The sequence below is a fragment of the Corvus brachyrhynchos genome, unplaced genomic scaffold, assembly GCF_000691975.1.
Source record: "Corvus brachyrhynchos isolate BGI_N302 unplaced genomic scaffold, ASM69197v1 scaffold80, whole genome shotgun sequence".
Classification (NCBI taxonomy): Eukaryota; Metazoa; Chordata; class Aves; order Passeriformes; family Corvidae; genus Corvus; species Corvus brachyrhynchos.
The window spans coordinates 2966108-2990616 of NW_008236769.1; the positions used below are offsets into that span (position 1 = coordinate 2966108).

General features: G+C 37.1%; 1 protein-coding gene across 1 annotated transcript in view; it reads left to right on the forward strand.

Moving 5' to 3' along the window:
• The window catches only part of KCNIP4 (potassium voltage-gated channel interacting protein 4), a 296108-nt gene that overhangs the window by 85559 nt on the left and 186040 nt on the right, over positions 1 to 24509 (forward strand). The gene's annotated exons all lie outside the window — the stretch shown is intronic.

The following is a 24509-nucleotide window of genomic DNA, read 5'->3' on the forward strand; positions in this document are numbered from 1 at the left end:
AATAGGGAGCAGCAGGAGATGCAGCCCTGCATAATTTTTTTTTCTGTCAGAGAAGGTGCTAACTAAATGGATGGAGAAAGTGAGAGGAAGCAGAATAGAGTCCTTATTTCCTTCGATTCTTTGATCTAGGAGGGAGGAAAGGATCAGCTTTTCTCTCACGTCCCTGCATTTCCAAATACTTGTGCTAACAAGCACACGGATAGCCCCGGGAGTGCCAGCAGCTTGGGTAATTGCACACACTTGTGCTGAAGTGCAGAGAGTGAGCAGAAATACTTGAGAGGGACATTTGCGTTGTTGTGATCAACCTCTCTATAAATTCTGGTATTTCAGCTGATCCAGATATAACTCTTTTGTGAGTCTCTCAGCTAGCAAAAAATTCCTTTGATTTGAAGTCAAATTGGTTCTTGCTTTTCATATGCATACCCAGTGAGAGCTGGCATTACTCAGAACCACTGCAAATGTGCCAGATGCCACCGCTAGTCACTGTTGTCAAATATAAGATGGATCTGTCATATACATTTCAGTTTCTTCTGGCCAGAGTCAGTCAAGAAAAAGTAGTGATGTATTAACTTTAACTCCTGTTTCCAGTATTTGCTGAACATTTTAACACCTGGGGTAATATCTGGCTTTCAGGAGCAAGAGAACATCTTTGGGACTTCCAGATAGTAGTGTTTGAGGCTCTCTAGCTCTCCTGGGGTTTTTTTATTTATTATTAGGTTTTTTTGGTTTTGTTTTCAGTTTTGTTTTTGTTTTGTTTTCATTTTTTGGTGTATTTTGGTTGGTTGGTTGGTTTTTTTTGCGATTTTGATTTTTTTTTTTTTTTGGTTCACGGCTATGGACAGGCAAACTAAGAACTGAAGTGGCAGAGGGTTTTATTTCTGTACTTTTGTACTTTCCAGGAAGAACCTGCAGTTCACGTCTCTACTCACATCAAGGTTATAAGCTTATGGCATCATTCTGGGAACATTTGCCACAGAACCCACAAAATACTGCTCTTTTTCTCTGGCCTCCAAAACCCATGGATTACATTGTCTTGCCTCCTCTATGATTTTGGGGCTAGGAGACTTATCAAATGGAACAGCTGAATTTGAAACCTGAATCTGTCACTCAGTAATTGACTTGAAATAAAACTAATATTTTGTTTCTACACAGTACAGAATTAAGTCATTAAAAGTAATCAAAAATAAAGCACTTTCATAAATAAATAATTTCTTATTCTGTATTTGATTGTGGGCACATTTCAGTGTTTAACCCACTCTAAAAATTTTCATTAAAATAAGGAAATCTTTCTAACCACATATAATAATACAATGAATTAAAGAACAAGATTTCTGCTGTTACTCATATATACCCACCTACTTAACAATGCAGCACAGGTTAAATTTGTTTGATATAAAATGTTTTGAAGAGGTAGAAATAAACCAGAGTAGCCTTAAATTTTGGTGTTAAGATTGTCCAAGATACAATAAAAAGTGTCTTTGAATGCTTCCTGTCTTATTGTCACATTGCTGGCATGTGTTTTCTCCAGATTTCCAAGGAGAATTTACCTTAAGAGCCTCACTCATCTTTTTCACGTACATGTAACTGTTAGAGAAGAAACAATTTGGTATTACTACACCGCCACCTTGCTGCACTACGGTCACGGTCTCTCCTCAATCACGAAAAAGTGCTGTTAATATACGGGTCCAGGGGCCTGGTCAAAGCACAGACTAGAAAGCCTGAGAAATGGAAGCCCCAGCTTCTATTCCAAATGGGGAATATCAGCAATTAATGTATGCATTTTAGTTTGTTTTCACTAGATGCAGTGATCTCCAGTGCCTAGACAAATTCCAGATCAAGGGTATGGATGTACAGAGAAAATGACAAGGTACTTACAGAGGTATCCTGAATGGGCACTGAAAAACTGAGAGATCAGAAAGAAGAGACATTTTTGAATTTTGTTCTCATTTTTCCACCATTTCGCCCCCCCTGCCATCCCATCCCCCCCATTTATGTATAGGAGACATAAAATTAAAGCTTAAGTTTTAATGGGAGACAAAATGAATTAGTCCTTTAAGTACTACAAGAACTATGCTCAGAAGGGACTGGATTACTGTAGATTGTTATTAAGAACAGTAGCTGACATTATTAATTGTGTGTGGGAAATGTGGTGACAGCATTGTCCAATAAGTTCAGGGTTAAGTTATGAGAGAGTCTTAGTATTCAGAGGTCCTTGAAAAATGGGACCACTGTTTTTCAGAGGCTCATCCAAAGAAAAGGTATCAAAATATTAAAATATTACCTGTGCCCTCTGCTAGTTTTCAGGACTTAGCACATATCCCAAAGCATATAATGCAAAATAGCTGCAACATATTAATTAGCACTAACCAGCACTAACTGAAGTTTTATTACTTCCTTGTGAGTAATTTTTTAGCCTTTGGCTAATTCAAAAAAATCTCACAAATTTTCACTTGGAAAAGATTTTGTTGTCATGTAAAAAGCAAGCAGTTTTTCTGGCAGTAAATCTGAAAAATTGACTTTACTAATGATCTGCCATTCTCTTTCAGCAGTATGAGTTAGATTGAAGTGTGCATAAGGATTAGCTACTTTTAGGGAATGGCAACTAGTAACTCAGTTGCAGGGAGATCCTTTATCTTGCATATTATTGCAAAAAAATTTTATTCATTTTCATACATATATATATTTCAGCAGCAAACCTAATTTAAAAAGAGTTCATGTTAAAAAATGAACAGCAAGCAAAAGCCCCTTGCTGTGACTGATTGCATTATTTACAGTACTGCTTCAGGTATAACCAGGATTATTTGTCTTTCTGACAGTACCACAGTGATATGAGATACAATATGCTAATATGCTTATCTTGGGTTATAAGGTGCTATTAGTCCTTTCTTTCTTTCAGTCTCTTAATTAGTGACTTGTTTAAAGTCATCCATCTTTGCTCACATTTATGCAAATATTCCAAATTATTAACAATAGCATCAATTTTTTTTAAGAAAATATTTTTGTAAAAGCCTTATGTAACCACTCTTGTTTACATGGAGCAGAAACTTACTCTGTTAATAAATCTAGATGTTTTGAGGAATAAAGAATTACTTCCAGTGAATTTTAATTATACATATGTGCTGTGTCAATAAAACATAAATGAACACTTCCATCAATTGTACATCAGTATTTCCTCAGAATACTTTGGAGTGGCACACAAAATAAGCAGTGCTGACAGAATGGCCAGCATGAAGCTAAGTGATTATGTATTTATACATTTTTTAATCACAAATTATTCTATTTGCATTGAATTAAAAAGGAGAAAATAGTAGAAAAATATAAATCTATTAAATATCTGTTTTCTAAAGACTGACTGGTAGCTTCCCTTCAGTTTTGTTTGTGTTCATTGATGATCCACGAGGGACTGGAGAGAGGTCAGAAATCCCTTCCCCTCTTTTGGAGAAGGAGGTACCTGAGTGGAGGGCAAGTAGGAGTAGACAATGCTGAGCAGACCCAGTTGACTCTTCCCTGACCTGTGAACAGGTCTCTGTTCTCTTCATCTCTCCACTTCTTCACTTGCTTCCTTTTAGAGCTTTGTCAGTGACAGTGAGAACAATTTATTAAAATCTTGTGAAGGAAGATGTTGTGTGGTCAAAGCATCCACTCAGCGTAATTCAACATACTCTAACAAGGGGTTATAGGGGTACATTTTGTTCCACCTCATGCCATGGCATTTCCCAGGAGATGGCCCTTTAATGCCTACTTGGGTTCTGCAGTTTCCCCAATGGATGTGACTCTGAAGTGTAAACCTGGTGTTTATGAATATGGTGAAAGGGCCTCTATCCTTGCTGATCTTACTAATGAGCTGGGTGTTTATTTTGCTATGCACTTATGTCAGCTTAATACTAAGGGCCTGAGAGGCTTTGCAAGACTGAAAAAACCCTAAAAGTTTTAATGAGCTTTGAAAATGAATTCTTACTGGTGCCAAAACAGTATGTGGAATGACTGAGAGAAAAGCAATGTGACATAATTCTACTCATGTATGAACTAAGGGAATATTGCATTTGAGCACACTTATAATTAGCTTTGTAACAAAGCTGATAAGCTGATTTTATAAAATTGTTTGGCTGGTTTGGCTGGTTTTTGAAAAGGTGCTTTCAGATTATTTTTCTTTGTGGACTTGTTTTTTTTGTTTGTCTTTAAAGAATCATAAGTTTATGAATTATTTTCATTACAAAGTACATGCAACAAGTCTGGAATAAGATATCTGAAAGTGAACCATTCTTTTGAAATGTCTTTATCATGTCTAATTTCAGTGCTTCTGAGAAGCATGGAAACAAAAAGGATGTTTTCTTTAATGTTAAAATGAGCCCCGTTCACAGCTGAGGAAGACTTCTTTTGTAAAAAAACAAGAAAATAATTTTCATGAAACAACAATTCTGTGGTTTTCTTTGGAACTTCTGACAAAATCAGTACTGTACTTTTATCTGTCCTTTTGTGAAAAGCTAATTGTAATTTTAAAAGTATTATTTCAAACCTCAATTATCAATATTTTTTACTGCTTTCAGACAAGGAATATATAGAAAAGGAAATATTAAAAACGAGCGCCTTTTTTCTGCTTCTAAAGCAACATAATGCATTAAAATAGGAATTTACCTGTTATTATGAAAAAGCTCTCTGCTATCACATAAAAAGGCAGATCAGCAAATGAAATAGAGGAATTGAAATAATTACTGTTCTGCTTTTTCAGAATATATTCTGTCTGTCAGAAAAACCATCTGAAAACTGTAGTTTGCTAGTGTGCAGTATATTGGTATTCATGTAAAAATGTCAGAACACTAAAAGCAAATTGACTTTATTTAGAAAAAACTTTTAAGAGTGAGTTTCAGTAGTTTGTGACTGATTACAGCTCTAAAAATCTACAGTCTCTTGTCCAAAGACCTTTCAGTCTGTATTCTAAATTATATACAGTTAATGGGAATATGCAGTAGTTCAAAATTAGTTACTGATCAGTATCTGTAATTCTAAATTATATGCAGTTAATGGGAATATGCAGTAGTTCAAAATTAGTTACTGATCAGTATCTGTAACCTGCAAAATATTGGGTTAATTCCCTGTTCTTAGGGAGCTGTGTGACTTCAGGATATATTATGAAACAGAAACCTGAGTTTGTATGTAAGACTTGGCTTGAAAGCCTAGGAAATACTTTATAAGTCCAGCAAGCATTACTGGAGCAAGGAAAACCAAGTGCAGAGCATTCAGAATAAGGAAAAATGTTATAAAGGTCAAGCAAAAAGAGAGAAGCAAACTTATGACACTGAGGAAATGCTTTACTTCTTTAAGGCATTACTGTCTGTAGGCAGTTAGGGCACTTCAGGTGGAAAGTTTTCTGTTGAGTTTTAATGCCATGATATGATATGACTTCTGCTGGTGCACTTCTGACTACCCAAGGGCTTTATTTCCATGTTTTTCCTGCCACAGTGTCTTCTCCCATTTGTCTATATGTATTCTGCCTTTTTGTTGTTGTTGTTGTAGTGCAGACATGCCAATGAATTGTTGGTACAACAGTTTGTGTTCATTGTTTGGCTGTATTAATTGGGCATCCTGCATGAACAGAGCTGTGTCCTAAAAAAATGCATTATTAAAGATTCCGTGTTTGCAGTGGTCATACCTCATTATTTAAACACGTTTAGCATGCCTTCCTGTTTAAAGCACAAAAGAACTACTCCAGTATAGATGAGGTAATTACTAAATGTCTCTTACTTGAGAGTGACTCTGCAGGTACACCAGCCTTTTGAAACAATTCCCTTATTTGCTACAAGCATATTTGATCATCTTTGGCGTAGATTTTGTTTGCCTTTAGTTAGGAACAGGTTGCTGCTAAGAAAAGCAAAGGGCAGTTTGACCTAAACCTCTAATCTGATTTTACTGTAGGTCAGTACCTTTGTCATGTTGTTCTGCTCCAGAGCTCCAGCCTTGCATTTCACAAGGAAACAGCCCTTTCTATGACCAGTACTAGCCCTCTGTGAACGTGTCATTTATCATTTTATTGAAAGCAGCTGAGGATGCTCTAAAAATAGATGTGTAAATGATGGACAGTTCATGATTTGTTGGTATGGCATCAAGACGTGACAGAAGGGACCAAATGAACCAATTGCATCCTCACTGCTGAGGTTACCATGGAAGCTTTAACTCTTTACACACCCTCCATCTCTTGCTCACATAACTTGTGCAGTACACTTTAATTGTTATGGATGAAGCGTATTTCATAGTGTAAAATCTACCTGCCCACATTAACTGAAGCTGTCAGATATGATTTAGGGAGCTATGTATATTCCATAAATTCTCATGGGAGAATAAAGGTACGTCTGCCAAGGTCCTGAGGCAAAAAAAGAGTAGACATGCAAATTTGAAACGTAACTAAATGCTCATTTGTGTAAATGTATTTAGATAGTGAGAATATAAGGAAAATATCCCCAGCGATGCAACAAAAAGGAAGGAAAAATTAATTAAACACAGGTGAAAAATGAAATCTCTTACCTAAGTCTCTTCAACCCATTTCTTTGTGGCCTGCAAGCATCTCATTTCTTACCCACCCTTCAGTTCAACCAGTCCTCATAGTATCCTCATAACTCTGAAATTTTCTTCCTTTTCTATCATTTCAATATATTATCCTCCTTCAGCTACATACAATATTTAATTTGCAGGCATCCCAAAGCTTCCTGCAGAAGCCACTCCTCAGTTTCTTCCACATACAAACATTGAACTCTATCTTTTCATCTTCACAGACAGTGTGTGGGGAAAATAATGGCTTTTAAGACTTAAATATTGTGCTTTCCCAATTGTTGATACCCTGAGTGGATGTAGTGATAACACTGTTTTTTCCTTTTTAACTTCCTATTTTCTGAACCAAGTAACAGAGAAGTCTGACAGGAGCTGTGGTGAGCCTTCCCTCTTTTATTTCTTTAAACTCAGATTTAAAAAAAGAGGCATATCAACAGGTAGGTAAATGGCAGTATTTAGAGCGTCTCATTTCTGGGACAAATAATTTTCCTTCTTTTCTCAGTATATTTAAGCACCAAAGGAATATTCCTTTTCTCTTTATTTTTATTGACTGGAAGCCAAATAAAGGAGGTAAAACTTTGAATCAGATTCCCTTTGACCTTTCTGGTAGTACACAGATAAATCCATTACAGTGTCTCTCTCTGCCTTGGAATTCTTTTCTGCCATGCTCCAACATTTTGTTTTCTCACACAGTTACTACTACAGGTTTTCAGATAAATGCCCGGGTTGGGAAAAGCAAATTTGCCTCATTTTTCTTTATCTTCAGTCTCAGAAATACATGTTCCACTTTGACTTCGACCTGATAAATGAATATGTATTCTGTTTTGCACGGTTTACATATATAGTGGTTATATCTGTTCCTCATGGCAAGCAGTGCCATAATTTTAGCTGAAGCATGACAACCAGATCTAGGTAGAATGGGCTTGTCTTTCTCTGAGTTGAATGTATTGTTATGAGTCCAGGGGTCTGTCTTTGCCTGAAAAAAAATTCAAAAATCTGGGATTTTTTTTGAGCTCGCAGAGTTTACAGAGTACCATGGATGATCTGAAAGTTTTAGCATGTATACAGCAATCTCATGGAATCTCCTAAAGATCAGGCAGCTCATTTAAAGATGTAGCTTCAGATAAGTTGACATCCGAATATATGGCTACCAGACATGCTCAGCTGAGTTTTTTGGCAGCTGGTCCTCACTAGGCCCCCCTGCCATATGACTGTGAAGTCAGCAGTTCTGTGCAAACTCTGAGGGGTTCTCCACACAGACCAGGCAGGTAGGACATGTCCCAGCACACTGGTCTCACTGTATTTGTGGTAATGGGTCAGTTGTAGGGAGTGCCAAAATCCAGAAGTTCTTTTACTAGCTGAATACATTTTATGGGTGTGTATTATGCACTACCTAGAAGGTGTTCCAACAGTACATGTGATTCAAAATAATACCCATCATAGCTGTAGTCTGTGCACACGAACTTGAACTTTTATCATCCTGTTATTTCTAATTGCTTCCAAGCTTTCCTTTCTCCCACTCAATATTTGTAGAGAAATATGAAAGGAGGTTTGGATTCTGATGTGAGAAATTATGTTGAAATACCTGTTCCTTATTCCCAGAATATAAAAAACTAAAGTTTGTCAACTCCAATGCTTTTTCTTTCCCAACTAATACAGTGCTAAATGAGGAGAAATGGTTAATACCAATCAGGCAGCGAATTCAGCTCCTTTGTCCTGGTATGTCTTCCACTTGTTTCTCACAGTGCTTAGATCAAGATTTGATATTACTTTGGGAAAAGATTGAAACTAAGGTAGTGCTAAGCTAAGTTCTTGCATTCTTGATTATTTTTAGCTGCAGGATTGCCAGAAGCCTCTATGTCATGTAGCATCCTGTGCCATTTCATCCAGAACTTTTTGCACACTTTTGCTTTCAAAGGGTTTGTGAGCTTCAACAATTTATTAAGCCATTATAGTTGAGAGTTCTTACGAAGAAAGTCTTTACCCTTAAGATGAAAATTTCAGAGGATTTTGGAGGCTCTTTAATCTTGACCCCATAGTCAGACATTACTTCATAAAGTAGAACTCTGCTTCTTCCTTTTGAAAATTAAAATTTTTTTCACAGACAGAATTCTACTCTGCCTTCTCTTTTTCAATCTTTTACAGCAGCCTAGCATACTTAAAGCAATTACAGAAATTGCAACAACAAAATTAGAGTGTTGTAAATACTTTAAGCTTTATTATAGCAGACAGATTGAACACCAGGATGGACAACAGGATGTGCAGATTATACTTTTGGCTCTTTAACTGTGTTATAAAAAGCAGCTCTCTACCTCTTAGTTTGTTTCCCTGTCTAAATTTCAGCAAGAAATATTCCTGCAAAACACTTTTGACAAGTACTTTGAGCTTTTGGGGAAGACATCAAATTCTGTGTACTATTGGGTATAACTTGGGAAGATCACATGTATACAGAAATGAAGCACTTCCCAAAATACACTAATACTTCGGTGAAGTTGAATTCATAGTAGAAACTGAATTTTCTTTGAATAGAATCTGACTCATAGACAAGAATATTTACTGAGTAAAGTGATACTTGTCAATATTCCTCTCAAGGTAACCTACAAGATCTCATTATCTTCTTCAATAAACCACAGTAACAATGAGGCCTATTGCTTTTCACAGTGCTATTATTGCCGTTATCCCAATCACATGAGGTGAGATTAACTATGTTCACAGGATTTTGAAAAGGATGCAATAGGATGTGCAAATAGGGTATTTTTCCTAAACTGAAAATAAAGGATGCAAGAAAAGAAACATAATTGAAAAGCTGTGACTCATTTCTCTAAAAAACCTGAGGTGCATGCCTATTCATGTACCTTCTATTTTTAAAAATGTAATGACAGTTTAAGACTCTCCATCAGTCTGTGTTAAAGCAGGCAGAAATACTGAGGTCTATTTTGTTGTTAATGTCCTTTATTTGATATTATCTGGCCCATTAAACAGCACAGCCTAAATAAGGCACTGGGTTTCAGTAAAAGTTGTTTTTTGGGGAGGCTGGGGGGATGGAGGGGTGGGATGTTTGTGATTTTTTAAAGAACTGAATCATACTTTAGTAAGATGAACTTTTTATTTGACTAGTTATCCAGAATACAAGGTGTCTGTTTTAGAATGACTAAAAGCTTTTCCTTTAAAGCAAGTTCCTTGCTTAGCTGTTTCTGCAGAAAAAAAGTTATGGCAAGCAGACTTTCCATTGTGGTCTGTGCTGCCCCATGCAGATTCTAGCACCTGGGAATCCTCTCCCTCCCGTCATCGCACAGACTGTGAGGGAAGGGTAAAAGTATAGCTGTCTCCTGTGTAAGTTAAGGCATAAATTATAAACTAGTTAGTAAGTAGGCACAACTTAATAACCAGCTGTCCCTTGCATCGGTTAACAACTAGCTGCACAGGAATATGTAGTAATTGTAACAAGACTAAGCAGTTCCCCATGTTCAGGCTCCAGCAGTACAAGTGTTCCACAGAGAAAATTTCCATGTTGCCATATGCTCTCCAAAAGCACAGCCAACAGGCTGCAAGGCCATGACACAACCGGAGAGAAAACGTACAGAATACCTCATTCTGTCTTTACCCTTTCATTTTCAGTTAGTAATGTCAAACATGGATCTTGAGGCTAAAATTGTAAGCATCAACATAAAAAAAAAAGAAGTAATGCTTTGCAATCTCCAGCTGACCCTGGTCACCTTCCTAATGCTGGCACACTCTTGTTAAATACTAGATACAAGCGTGCCAGCATGCTGTTTAGTACTCCAGTACGAAATGAATGCTGTGTAGCATTTTAAACTGGTAACATTTTACACCCATTTTGTAGTTTTGTAAGAGACTGTATATTACAAATCAGTAGCAAGTTAGGTCCAGTACCTTTGGGACCACTGACTTATGTAGGTCTTATTGTTCCCTGATTGTGTTACTGATTGCATGGGGGTTTTGCTTTTTGATTGTTTGGTTTTAGCTGAGTTCCTTCAATTAGGAGGAGACATTATCTCACATATTATTCCTCTGATCTCTGTGAAATCTCATGCTTTCTCATTCTTTCACCTACTCAAAAGGGGATTGTGTCTATGCTAAGGCAGAAGCAAAAGTGTGTCCAGATGAGTGTTAGCCCAATTTATTAGGACATCTTTCTTATTTTCTAACAAAACACAGCCAGACCTCAGCCAAAACATTTTATTTTCTACAAACAGATGCACTGGAAATCCATCTGTCTTTTTGGATCCTGTAACAGATGCTATCCTGCTTTCCAGCATCCCTTTGAATTCTGCTCATGGATGACCCATGCTTCATTTGTACTCAATTTTATTTAATTTTCCTGAACCTTGTAATAAAGCTCTCTAGTGTTCAGTAAATTACACAGGATTGAAAGCCAGCCACATGAACTGTTAACATGCAATGAGACACTTATTTAGGGCTCATCTCTGCCAAGGGATCAACACATTCAAGAATAGCATAATTTATATGTTGAATATTTGGCAGCAGCTCCCTCTGTACAAAGCAGTTTATCTGCTGGGATTATGAATTTCTCCAGAAGAGTTCCTGAGGTCAGAAATACATATTTTTGATCAAAATTTGCTGAAATGGATCTTGTCTTAAACATATATACAGACTATGTTAACTGTCCAGCCAAAACTGGCATATTAATGCTAAATTTTTTTCATACTAAGAGCAATGGCTTGTCTTGAGTTAACAATATAAATTTATATTTATTAAGAAAATGTAATTGTTTTAGCAAGTCAGGAACTCTATGACTACACCTAATTTCATTTATCTTTCAGTTCAGTGCTTGAAGAACAAAACCATTGTGCAGACATTCTTGGTATTTGCAGGGTTCCTGATGGGACTTTCTTTCCCAGTGCAATGGACAAGCAGACTGCGAGTCTCCAGACACTGCTTTTTTTTTCTTTTTTCAGGGAACATGACCATAATATGTGTTCACATGAGTCTGGGATATATGCTGATCTCCATTAAACACTGTACACCTCGGATAATTTTTCTGGCTGAAGCTGATCTTAATTTGAGGGGCCAAATGAGTTTTTAGAAAAAGTGGTATTCAATGCTTTCCCAACTAAATAGAAATCATATGCCCACCAGATTTTTCACTTCAATCATGTTCCACTTAAATATAAAGCTTAGGTGTTTTGTTTTATTTTATTAACATCAGTTAGGATATCATACACCTGGGATGACATTCTGAATGTATATAAGAACACAGTCGATGCCTAGGGAAGCTCTTAACCAAAATGAGAAAAAATAGATTAAAGAGTACATCATAAAAGCAATGTAGTCAGTAGTTAGTTTGAATGACAGTTAGGTTTCCCACAGCTGTGGAATAATTTAGAATTTATTCTGGATGGTTCTGAAATTCTATATTTGTATGTTAGGAAAATGCATTTCCCAAACTTTTTATGTTAGTTTTGTTTTCCATTTTTAAAAACCTGTTTTAAAAATAGCAAGAACATTTATATATTCAGTTTTCTAGTTAAAAAAATATAAATGTACCAGAGCATCAGAAGTAGGATAATATGAAAGTATGAAAATTAAGTGATTGCTTCAAAGAATTCTAGTAGCTTCAGTTTAAATTTTTTACCCCAGATCATCTTCTGTGAGAAACTGGTTTACAGAGATGTATGAATAGACAAGAATAAGTGGGATCAAATAGAAGAAAAATATATTGGGGAAAACACTGGGTTGGGGTTGAGTTCAGCTTCTAGAGAATGACAAAGTATTAGAGTTCAGGGGGGTGTGCTCTAATTTTTAAAATTTATTTCTTTCATTTTAAATAAAAAATTAAAATTTTCAGTAAATTGCAATGCAAGGGACTGGAATAGGTGGATTTCTGAGATCTTTTAAAATTGTACAACTGGGTCTGCATTCTTTGAAAAAAATTCTTTGAAAATTTCTTTTAGTTGATGCTTCCCTCAGAACATTTTTTTGCTAGCTATATTTTAAGTCTTCTATATCAAAAGCAAATATGGGGGGGGGTTGTTATTGTTCTCTTGTATAGGCCATGTTTTCTATGGATTCATTCAGCTTCAGTGATCCCATTTTTGGAACTTGAAGTGTAAGTTCTGTATGAATTTAACTCTCAGCAGCACCTCTGATAGTGATTACTAAAATATGGCTCTAGTTTCAGATAATTATTATATTAAATCTTTAGCTTGACACTTCCATTACTTTTGCAACAACATGAGGTAGTGATTGGGGAATAGGACAGAGTCAAAACTTCATGCACAGAACAAGTTTCACCAAGTCATCAGAATGAGGAACGACTCTGCAAATTGTGCAGTTTTTCAAAATGTCTCAGAATTTATTCTGGATCATTGAAAATTCTCCTCATATGAGTGAAAAAAAACAAAGCAAGGACAGTCTGATAATCTTGTCTTAGTTTAAGACAATTTAAAGGAGAACTCTGGACTGAGTTGCCTCTCTTTATAGGTTCAACCAATTCCTTTCCACCAATAAGGAACAAATACCAGTAGATGTCAGTGAAGAAATAAGTTTACTATTAGAAGGAACAGCAACAGCCAAGAGATAACAGCAAATAACCACCACATATAAAACTGCTGAATCTCTCAGACTCCCCGGAACAGAGACACCCAAAACCACCAGGTACACCAGGATGATGCTACTCAGCCAAGTGTGTGCTTCAAAGGACAAAGGGAAGGATGGTGTCAGTCCTTCCTCCCGCCCCTCTGTGCTCTGCTCATCTTCTCAGCTGGTGAAATGCCTTCCTTGTGGCAGGAGAATGACAGGAGCAGGCAAGGCAAGGCAGCTGGGCTGGGGCAGCTCTAATCTTCTCTCCTGGAGTGGGGCCCAAGCAGCTAAACCTGAGAACTGCAATGTCTCCAAGTGAGAAAAAACAACAAAAAGAGACCCCAAAAAGGAAAAGCCTCTGCCTGCCCTGTCTTGGCCCTAAAGCAAGAAACCAAGAGCCAAACCATGTGGCCAGAGAGCTCTGCTTAAGCAAAGACCAAGAGCCCAGCGAGGTAAAAAATACAAATGGCAGAATGGCATGAGCTGCCTGCCTGAACAGACTTTAAAGTGCCTGCAGTACCACCCCTCCCCCCTTTTCCAGAGTCTGAAAGAGACAATAACAATTTTGAGCAGAGATAGATATGGAATGCAAGGGCGTTTTGGGTTACTCATGGCACCTTCTTTAATTGTAGGGTTACCCACAACACCTTCCATGTCTGAAGAACATCTTTAATTGTAGGCCTATCTCAAAAGTTTTCATACTTTGTTAATTATTGGGTTGTAATATGATGAAATTTTTGTTCCTTTACTGTCCATTTAATTTAATTTTTTTCAGTGAGAAGCTGTGAAATGCCTAATATTGATGACTTTTGAAAGCCATTATTGTTAAGCAACTATTAAGAACATTAATTAACATCTCATTGAGAAGAAGGATCAGCATTACTCTGACATCACAAAATTAATATTGTTAGAACTGACACATAAATATCTAGTTCATACTCCAAGACTCCACAGACTTTTGTACCTATCATTCATGCCTTAGCAGTTATAGAGTTACAGGGACTATAACATAGTTTTAAAAGTAATTCTGGGTTCTTTCTGAATGTTTCGTCAAATACTTCTTTGGTATTTTCCCTCCGTTTATCAGCCAAGTTTACTCCATTATGTTTACAGAGGTTGCCAGGTGGGTTAAATATATTATTAAACAAAAAAGCTACATCCTGGGCTTTCTTCTTAGAAGTGTTTTATCCTGTGCTTTCTAGTCTTAACTAGAATGTTGGAAGACCACCTAGGAAGGATACAATCTGGACAAATACATGCATCTGTGAAAAAAAAAACTGTGATAGAAGTTCAGTTTTTCTTGTAGTCAAAATCAGCATATTATACCTATGTAGAAATGACATAGGTATAATGTATGTAGAACTATTAAAATAGGCCATGGTGGAAAAGCACAGCAAAGATATTTGCTAGGGTGTCACAGGTCATGTATTGAGGCTGATATATGCAACTACAGTGGAGCACAGACAGTAGAACAGAATCCCAATACTGAACGGGTGGAGCATCACAAGCATTTCATACCAATATGTTATTCACTGAGGAGTAAATATATGTTTCTGTATTTTGATAAATTCAAAGAGGATGCTTTGTTTTACTGTACCAGTATTTCTGATGCACCAATTGCTTGGCAATACAGAAAAGATTACATTGATATTTCACTTTGACAGTGAGCTATGAGATGGAAGGAGGTGGTTAATTGGATACATGGTGACATGGATAAAGAACTGGTCTGAGATCACTCACTGACCCACAACTGAGTTGTCAAAATACAATGATCTGGATGTCAACTGCAAGGCACCCTCTAATGTAGTAACAGTTCAGAATAGAACCTGGAAAAAGCAAACTTTCTCCTTGTAATTTGATGTTCATATTTCAAATTATTAATGATGGGGACAAAGGACAGCAATGAGAACTTTGTTCAAAAGAGAAAGCTATGGAATTACACATACTGTTAGTGACCAGCAATGGCAGCAGGAAATAGTGCAAGGGTACAAAAGAGCCAGAGAACATGAAGAAAAATTATTCTGAAATTAAAACTTCTGCAAGCAATGAAATGAAAATATTGCTACAAAAATAGAGACCCGAAACTCTGCCAGCAATTAAATAGCCAAGTACACAGGCCATGTCAGGTAGATTTCAAAACGGGCATCAATAAGTCATGGCTTTAGGTTTGTAACATTTCTAGAGGTAGAACCATGGGAAAAATCCTGAGCCCGGTCTGTTCCTGGGAGGCGGAATACACATAGTTGGATACTGTGGGGATCCTACTTTCCCTGAGGAAGTCATGTAGCCTACATTGTGGAGCAGGTGGATTCTGGGAAACAGAAGCAAACTCATCTTGCCATCTTTCTACGCTCTGCCTTCCTCATATGCAGCAAGACTGAAAAGAAGTGGTAGATTCTGCCTCCAGCCATCAGTATTGCTGATGCATTGCATTTCTGTGGAAAAGTTTTCTACTGACAAGTACCTCTGCTCCCATGGGCTTCCTTTGCCAGACCCTGCTGTTTGCTTTGAATATGGAGCTCAGGTTTTCTCTTCTGGTGCAAAAAAAGAGGGATAGTTCTGAGGGAAGAAAACCCAACCTGAAGTTACAAAGGAGGAGCATACAGATAATGCAAAGGGAATATAAGATGTGTATCTCTGTTACCTCCAGCCACTACCATGTTGTATGTATATATTTCATTTCACAGTTGTCCTGTTCTCTGACAGGGCTATATTCATGAGTGAATCTAATTTACATTCTAAAATTAATTTCTATGTTGCAGTCTTAGGATGCCATTTCAACTTTGTCTGGTTCCCAGCTTGAGGAAAAGAAAGTGTTTCAGAATCTCTTTTCCTTCTTCCACACTGCTCTTCCTTTAGTACTGTTTAGTTTTAGAGTTTACTGGTTTTGCAGGTGATCTCAAAACATTGGTCTAGAAGTCTTTAAATGGCTTTGGTTTTAACCCATCTAGCACAATTTTAGCATTAGTACTTTTCAAGACAGAGAACACAGACACAGTCTACTTGCTTCAATTACATTTTTAAATCTTCTATGTGAAGGGAAGCAATCAATTTGGTTTGTTTGTTTTACTCTGCAGAATATTTTAATCACCTGACTGCCTGTGGAAATTAATCCTTTCTCTGTCATGTAAACTGATATACAACTGCATGAAAGATTTTTACTGGGCCATCATGCACCTCATGCATCCTCTGATGCCTGTCCTTAAGGTGCTCAACCTTGCTACTTGAGTAAACCCTTTTATGTTTTCAACAGATGAGGAGAAAATGTGGGCTCTTTTACTCAGTGGGGATGGACCATCTATCAGATAACCAATGAGGTGTTCAGAGAAAGCAGAATAAATAAATACCTAACTGTAGTGAAGCTTTGCATGTGTCTCACTTGCTTTTTGTTTGTGTTGACAAATGAGGTGCATTACATGTCATATTTCATATTGTTTTACATTCCTGAACTCCCTGGAACATTCGAATCTCTCTTCATGATATATTGCCAGTGAATATAAAAACAAAGGAAGTATTACCTGTCCTTTTATAGAAATTCTTGTAGGAGATTAAAATGAAAGAGCAACAGTCTCTTGATGCATTTAAGAATTAATATATAAACAAATTTCAGTGTCTTGTTTGCTCTTTGCGTCTCCGCTGGGCCTGTCTTTGCTCCAGAAATTTTCACACCATTTTGGACAGTTATTGGCTCACACATAAACACATTCACCTTACAGACTGAAGTGGAGAAGGTTTAAATCAATACCTAATCTTTCCAGTGCAGCAAATATGAATTTAAACAAAAGTAGCTTTAAAACAGCATAGGTGACTAAAGAAATGAGGACTAAAGAACCAATAGAATTATGAATCTGTAAAAACACGTATTTTTATATGCAAACCACTGCTTTATAATGAAAAATATTCACTGGAAACAAAATAGTGCAGTAATGAGGAAGGAAGTGGTGATACAGGCATTTATGTTGCATAAAGACAGGCAAGGGAGAAAGAATTTAGATAACAAGAATTCCCTGCCTATTAATTTAACAATATTTCTGCTGAGTTTAACAATACTGAAAGTCTCTAACTCTTGGAGGTGCTTAATGCACAGAAATAGTCTGTTCATTTAATTAAAAAATGTCAGTGCTTTATGTCTTTCTGGACTTTTGCACTAATGTTCTTCAAATCTGTGCTGTAAAGAGCACACATGCAACTGATCTAGTTCAGACTGTCTGCTGAGACCACTCACCCAAGTGTGTGTTTCTGTACAGCTGTTCACATAAAAAGGCCATCCATCTATCCTTGTCAGATGGCTTAAAACAATCATTGATACTCATGGACTATTGATGAGGTAAAAAATACTATTAAATGTATGGTTGGTATAATTATTTGTTAAGTGGTTTTTTTGACCATGAGAAAAATGGTGCAATCCCTCACAACTCTTCAGGCACCCTAATGCACCCTTCAGTGAGTCTCTGTAATAAGATGGCTTAGCATCACCCTCCTCCCATAACAAAACTCCTAGCAAAATTGAGACAACCTTTGCTTAGGCACATGGATTTCTCTGTATCAGATTTATACATGGTAGAGATCTGCAGGAATGAAATTTAAAGACTGTCAAATTGTTAGGAAGAAACTTGTTGGGGCCCTTCATAGTGCTCCAAGTAGGTGAATTGGGCAGAACTGGAAACTGAGTGTATTTGTCAGCTTGCCTTATTTATTTATATGGTGGTTAGCTTTGTATAACAGTCTGAAAAACAAACAAACAAAAAGAACATGTCACTCTTTTGTTCTGTCATTTGTCTTAATAAAAACTTCTGGGAAAAGCAGGAGCTGGCTCTTTGGACTTACAGCACTCTAGGGCTTAAGTCAGGCTGAAGGGTTCTACAGACATTGGCTTCAGATTTCCCTAGTTTGTTGGTTCTGTCTTGTTTTGTGGTTCTTGGGCTTTTTAAAGCAGAACTATGAGAAATGCTGTCTTTCTCCAAACTTTCAAGTTGTTTTCCATGGGCATATGAGCTAGGCTTTCCTGGGACTTTTACTGTTGATTGGCATAAGTCTCTTGTCTGCAGTGAGCTGCTAATGAACCAACAAGGGATTAGAAGGAAAATCTGGCAAACATCCACATGCTGCATCAGCTGAACTGGAAGAACTCTTCTGTCAGTCTCTTATTTTGATGCTACAGACAAATTTCCTAATCATATTTGTGATAAAGTCACCTTAATGTTCACTGCAGAAAGACTGACAGTTTTCCAATAATATGTATCAAAAAAGGTAGCAAAACACAATGTATTTCTAACTATTAATGATATTTCTGATTATTTATGATGTGTCTTCTCCCTTTGCTATCTGGATGAAAATTTTACCACATTGTGTCATGAATTTCTATCCATCTGTCCATAGCTGTGGCTTCAAAAATGTCAGCATCCACATGCAGTTATAATCATCCAGAATATTAAGAGGCTGTATTAGAGCCAGCAACATTTCTTATGAATAAGGTCTAATCTATGAATTAGTAAGGCTGAAATTATTGCTTAGGTGGGTTAACAGCTCAATATTCTCTAAAAGTCAATAGTGACTAGGTATGGCAGTAGTGTGTTAGGACTGGCCTTGAAGGTGACAGCACATATTTTGCATGTGATGAAGTAGATCCATTAGAAATGTAAACTGGAGTGGTAGGCAAGAAAGATCATCTTTGTGGCAGTATCCTGAGTGGATAAAGAGGAGCAAGAGAGCACTTGACAAAGACAGAAAAGAGAAGGTCACAATAGCTGAGAGGCAAACCCATGAAGTCTGCATTAAAGATTTAGTTGCTGGACAGGGAGAAAACACTGACTCTTAGAGCTGTTGCTCTGAAGGCATTAAATACACACTAGAATTTTAAGTATAAAGGGAAAAATGAGTAAGAGGCGATACCCAGGTTAAAAGACGGCAGGACTGACATATCTAGGAATCTTTCAATGAAACTACTCATGTGACAAGTGTTAATTCACACGCTTACACCTTGGCAGAATAACACAATGTCTTGAATGTACTGGAGATGTGGGTCATGTTGTATCAACAGGCCTGATGAACCATGTGAAATAAGCTGCTGGAGGCCTGCTACCACCTATGGTGTTCCACAGCTGTGTGCAGCGCTGAGCTCTTTGTGGCCCTGTGTTATTCAGAGAAATCAAATCAAGTATCACAAAGCACCATTGCTTGACGTTCTATGACTATCTCAAAAATCAAAATTAAGCTGGCTGTATTAGTATTTCGTTGTGGAAGATGCATAGGAGTTTTACAAATGATGGTTGGTAACTCTCCTGTAATTCTATGTGACTTTGAAAGTCTAGGAATTTCTCAGTGGTTTGGAAAATGATCAGTATGTTCCCTCGAGCGCAAACACTTGAAAATCATTAAGTTTCTTACGAGAAAATTCTTTGTTAATAAAGAAGTAGCAAAAATAAATCACAAGAAACAGTTGAGCTTCAACTGTGGAATTACAACAGCCAACTATTTTTCATCTTCAGTTTCCATAGAGAGCTTTAAAATACAGACGTCTGACATTTTTAAGGCATTGAAAATTTTTGAAGTTTTTTTCTTTTTAAGGAGGTTTAAGGATCTCTAGCAAAGATGGAGTTATCAGAATGGTATGTGATGAGAGAATTTCTATCTTCTAATGACATAGTTCATGGTCACAGTTAGTGTTATCGTTTCCAGAAATATACACTACCAGATTCAGGGAGCCATATTTTCATTGCATGGAAAAGGATAAACTTGAAATATAATTCCATTTTAAGGGCTCCAGAATACCCACATAATATTCAGAAGATTATAAAGAATAAGTGATATATTGAGAGATTTTGTGCTGCTTCTGACATTTATAGCAACCCAAAACTGGAGTGATGTTATGATATTATCCAGATCCTCAGGTATACTTTTCATCTGGAACTACATCTCAGTTGGAATGTAAGGATGTTTTCTGTCAGTCTTTGAAAAGCTTGCTGATGAGTAATTGTCGTACATAATTTTTTCTATTTCAATCAGTTCTGTAAAAGCACAGGATTTTTTCTTGTCATCTAATTATGCACCCATTGTGAGGAGGCAGAACTTCTTCATGACTACATCATGCCCTGCCCTGCTCACATCATGGGAGACAATTTGCCTGAGATAAAACCTCCATGAGCCCATGGAATTATTGCTGCCTGTTGCCATGGGTCTGAACTGCTGGTTTAGGGAGGGAAGGAATCTTCTGTCATGACATAAGCATCACCAGGACTTAACTGTGGCAGCTCCTTGCACTGTGACAGCTGAAAAAACATTGGACACAGTTCAGGATGTAAACTTAGACAAAAGTTGTGAAAAGGTAGAAATAAGACACTGTGATGTTAGATTGCTGTGGTCTTTTCTTAGCTGTGTTTAATCTGGGAAAACTATGGAAGCCATGCTGGCTTAATGCCTATAGGGAAAGTTGCAAGGTGTTGGTCCTTACCAGATTTAACATATATAGTGGCTGAATGCATCATAGCATTTTGTCACTTTTTTTCAGATTCATTAAATAATTACTAAGAAGAAGTGTTAAATTAAAAGAGACAAGTTTGTCTCTTTTTCCTGCTTTTCTCAGTGATTTGATGAGCTAGAAGATTTACTATGTTTTATTTATTTAATTTCTAAAGGTAATGTCTTAGTTCATTCTCTTAATTTATATTGCTAGTAGTAAATTTAAGAGCAAGAAAAAGGGAGACTGTAGTGTAAGAACAGCTAGCTGCTGAGATAATAAAGTATTTGAACTTATGATACATCAAGATTTTCTGGCCCATTTTCTACTTTGGAAAGAAAGAGTGGGTTTTCCCCTTTTAAGATTAAAAAGCTATGAACTTCTTTTAAATATCTACATGGAATACATATTGCAATGATTTTATTGGATATTGGAATAATTATTCAAAGCTGTTCTTACTAAAAATAGGCAAAAATATTATTGGTCTTTGTAATACATTGGAGGGACATCACTTATAAAGCAATCATTAGATTGCTCTGGCTTTACATCATGATTTTTACCATTAAAGGCAAATATTATTTAAGTTTTTCCTAGTCAAAATCAAGAAATTGTACCCTCTATTAGAGATTTTGTTCTCAGACTTTACATATGACATGGGATTTCCACTTGTATTTTTCCATTTCATGTTTCTCTTGCAGTGCATTGACTTCTACACCCAGCTCTACCAAGTAACTCTATCCATAACTTTCCCCCACCAATGATAGCCTTGCCCAAATCTGTTACTGCATGTGTGCAGCCCCCATTGCTTTATGCAGAGCAATCAAGATTAACTCAGGTCACTAATCTGAACGTTTTAAGCAAAATCCAATGGATTTTGGTTTCTGCAGGCCAGACTCCTGTAAGCTATTTTGAGAGGTGGTAAGGAATATCAGAGGATAGTAACTGTCCTCCTGGAAGCCATGATGAAAATCTGGGAGTGGCTTACCAGCATCCAAATGAATATTAGACTCTAAGAAAAGGAAGTGTAAGGAAGAAATATAACCATTACTGGGACTCCATCTGTAGACCAACTCATTGCTTTTCAGTCTAAATAGATTGGGTCTTTTTTTAACATTAACATTTCATGATATATAGCATTAAGCAATAGCAGTAAAATTAATGGTATCAAGGATCTTAGTCATAGTAAAGTAAATGGAGTCATTGTGTTGTGGTTTATAGCTCCATCACAAGATGAGAAGTGACCATTTAGATATGTTACTAGCTGAAAATATAACCAGTGACTTCAATTTAATATATTTACTCTCACGATAAAATATAATGCTACAAAATGCTTTCATGAAAAGGAGACAGCATTTATAGTACTTTAAGACTGAAACCTTTAATTTGCTGTTACACATAAGAAAAACAAGGCTTCATGCTCTTGTGAATAGAACACCTCTATAATGTGTAATTTATGATTTAATATCTTTTCTCCCACTCCTATTTCCTGCATTCCTACTTGAACACTTTTTTAAAGCTTAATTCTACCATATATTACGGCTTCTGTAGTTAGGCAAGGAAAAAAAAGGGTGTCAATACTTTCAGTTGTTAGCTTAATTCTTCCTGTCATGTTTTGATAGAACTGTATAGGTAAATGAAGATCACTTTTTTTTTGTCTTTATGGAAAGCAAAAAATTAAACAACAAAACACTGGTTTTGGCAAGGTACTTGGAGAGATAAATAATGTTAAGCCAGTTTGTAACCCTACCTGCCAATAGAGTCAGGTCCATTTTTAAGCAGGTAGGAAGGTGAAGATCAGCGATAGCTTTGTGCTATTTTATATTCCTACAGGAGAAATATTATAAGGTTTTATAAAAACCTTTTTTTTTTTTCTCAAAACCAATAAATTAATGAGGGAAGGTGTATTAAACTCCATAGTAGATTACCTACAGGTACATCAAAAGGAGGGAAAAAAAAAGGCATTATCATGGCCGGTTCACAGCACTTGAGGAACACAAGTTTAGTCACAGCTTTCTTGCAAAAACCTTGCCTCCCCTGGAGATTATCATTCTTATTGTGCTTTGGCATCTACCTGTAAGACTAGCAATTCTTCATTTCTTCTGTGCTTGTCTGCTGTGTCTTGGAAGAAAAGTCATAATTAGCCATAGGTTCGGTACACCTACACCTCTGGGAAAAACTATTCACTTTGCTGATACTTGAGGAGGCAGATTCCTGACACGTGTGTTTGTCTGGTCACTGCCAGCCATGGGGTTCCAGTTTGCAGGGCAATGGCAGCTGCCAGCTTTGCAGAACTGCCACCACAAGCTCTGCTTTCCACTTTTCTGCTTTCAGCCCTGAGTAAGTGGAACTGTCACAAAAGTACCTTTAAAAACATCTTTTAAAAAGTGTTTTCATTTTTACATTTTCAGCAACCAATATTAATGAAAGCTATTAATGAAAAGGAGTATGTCTATTCAGGTGGTGATGTTGCATGTACCCAAACACAACTAGTACCAACCTTTTGGGTAATGGCATACAAGATTGCAGATGTTATGTTTCTGTTGCTGATAAATTAGTCTATTTCAGTTCCACATTGAAGGAAAGCTGGACCTACTTTGCTTACAGCTATTGATTAGATGGCTTAGAGGGAGAAGACATTTAGCCTTGTTTGGAACGAAGAATGAATGAGAGAAAAAAAGAAGAACATAAGGAGAAAGTTCGCATCAAATAAAAGCAAAGTTTCACAAGGAAAAGCTGCCTGCAGAACTGAAATGAATTCAATATTCAGGATGGAGTGTTGAGACACCGATTTTCTGACAGAAAAAGTTTAAGCAGCTTCAGGGAGTCCAATCCTGAGCAAAAATCATAGAACAGTGACCTGTGAACATTACACTGTAAGGCTTTATCTATCCACTGTACAAAAAAAAGTACCTATATTATATCTCTTAGTACCATTACTCCCAGTTCATTCCACTGTTTTCAGTAATGACAACACCTGTTATAATGCAAGTGTACCTGGGGGACTTAGAAGTTGCTGCCAGTTCTCACATAACACAATGAATTTTTTTTAATCTTATCTAAGGAAAGAAAGAAAACTGAGCCCTTGGCAGTAATTGATTTCAACCGTGAGGAGGACAGTGCTCTACCAGACAGGATTAAATTTGTTGCAATTGTTCCCCTGCTCATTTTTTGCTGCAATAGAGGTGCTGTTTTTCTGCTGTAAATTTCTTCTTAGATGCTAAATTTTAAGGGATTTAAAGAATAAATCCTTAACCATGAATACACTGCGTGTGACAATGCCAGTACTGCAGACTGCTGCAGATAGGCCAGTGGCTGTTAGTGGTATAAGATACCAGTTCAGTCCTGCGGTCAGTATTCCTGGATTTCACTGTTAATGTTTTCCATGGAAAATACTTAGTTTTGCAAATATTACTGAAGTGAGAAAAAATAAAAAATAATGAGCTTGCTTCTCCTTTTTCTTGCCTCATCCCTGGAAGTGTTCACGGCCAGGTTGGATGGGGCTTTGAGCAACCTGGTCTGGTGGAAGGTGTTCCCTTGCCTATTGCAAGGGGGTTGGAACTAGACGATCTTTAGGATCCCTTCCAAAACAAACCACTCTATGGTTCACACTTTGATTCTCAATCTATCTTTTCAATTTTTGTTTTTCAAATCAGCCACGGAATAAGCCTTAAAGAATTTGAGACAGCTTATTTTGGGTTTTTTGCTATAATTACAACGCCCCCCGCCCCAACAAACCAACAACAAACGGAATCCTGGCTTGCTGTTACATATACAATGTTGTGTATTACTTGCCACATGCAACAGGTGGAATCTCGTACCGAGGCAGCTGTTTTACCCGGAGAAACTAACCGAGAAGTTGGCAAGTGCCCCACCGACCCATCCTCCGACTGGAGCCAGCCGCGGCTGGGTGCGGCGAGGGGACCGCTGGGGCGGGCGCCGCGGCGCG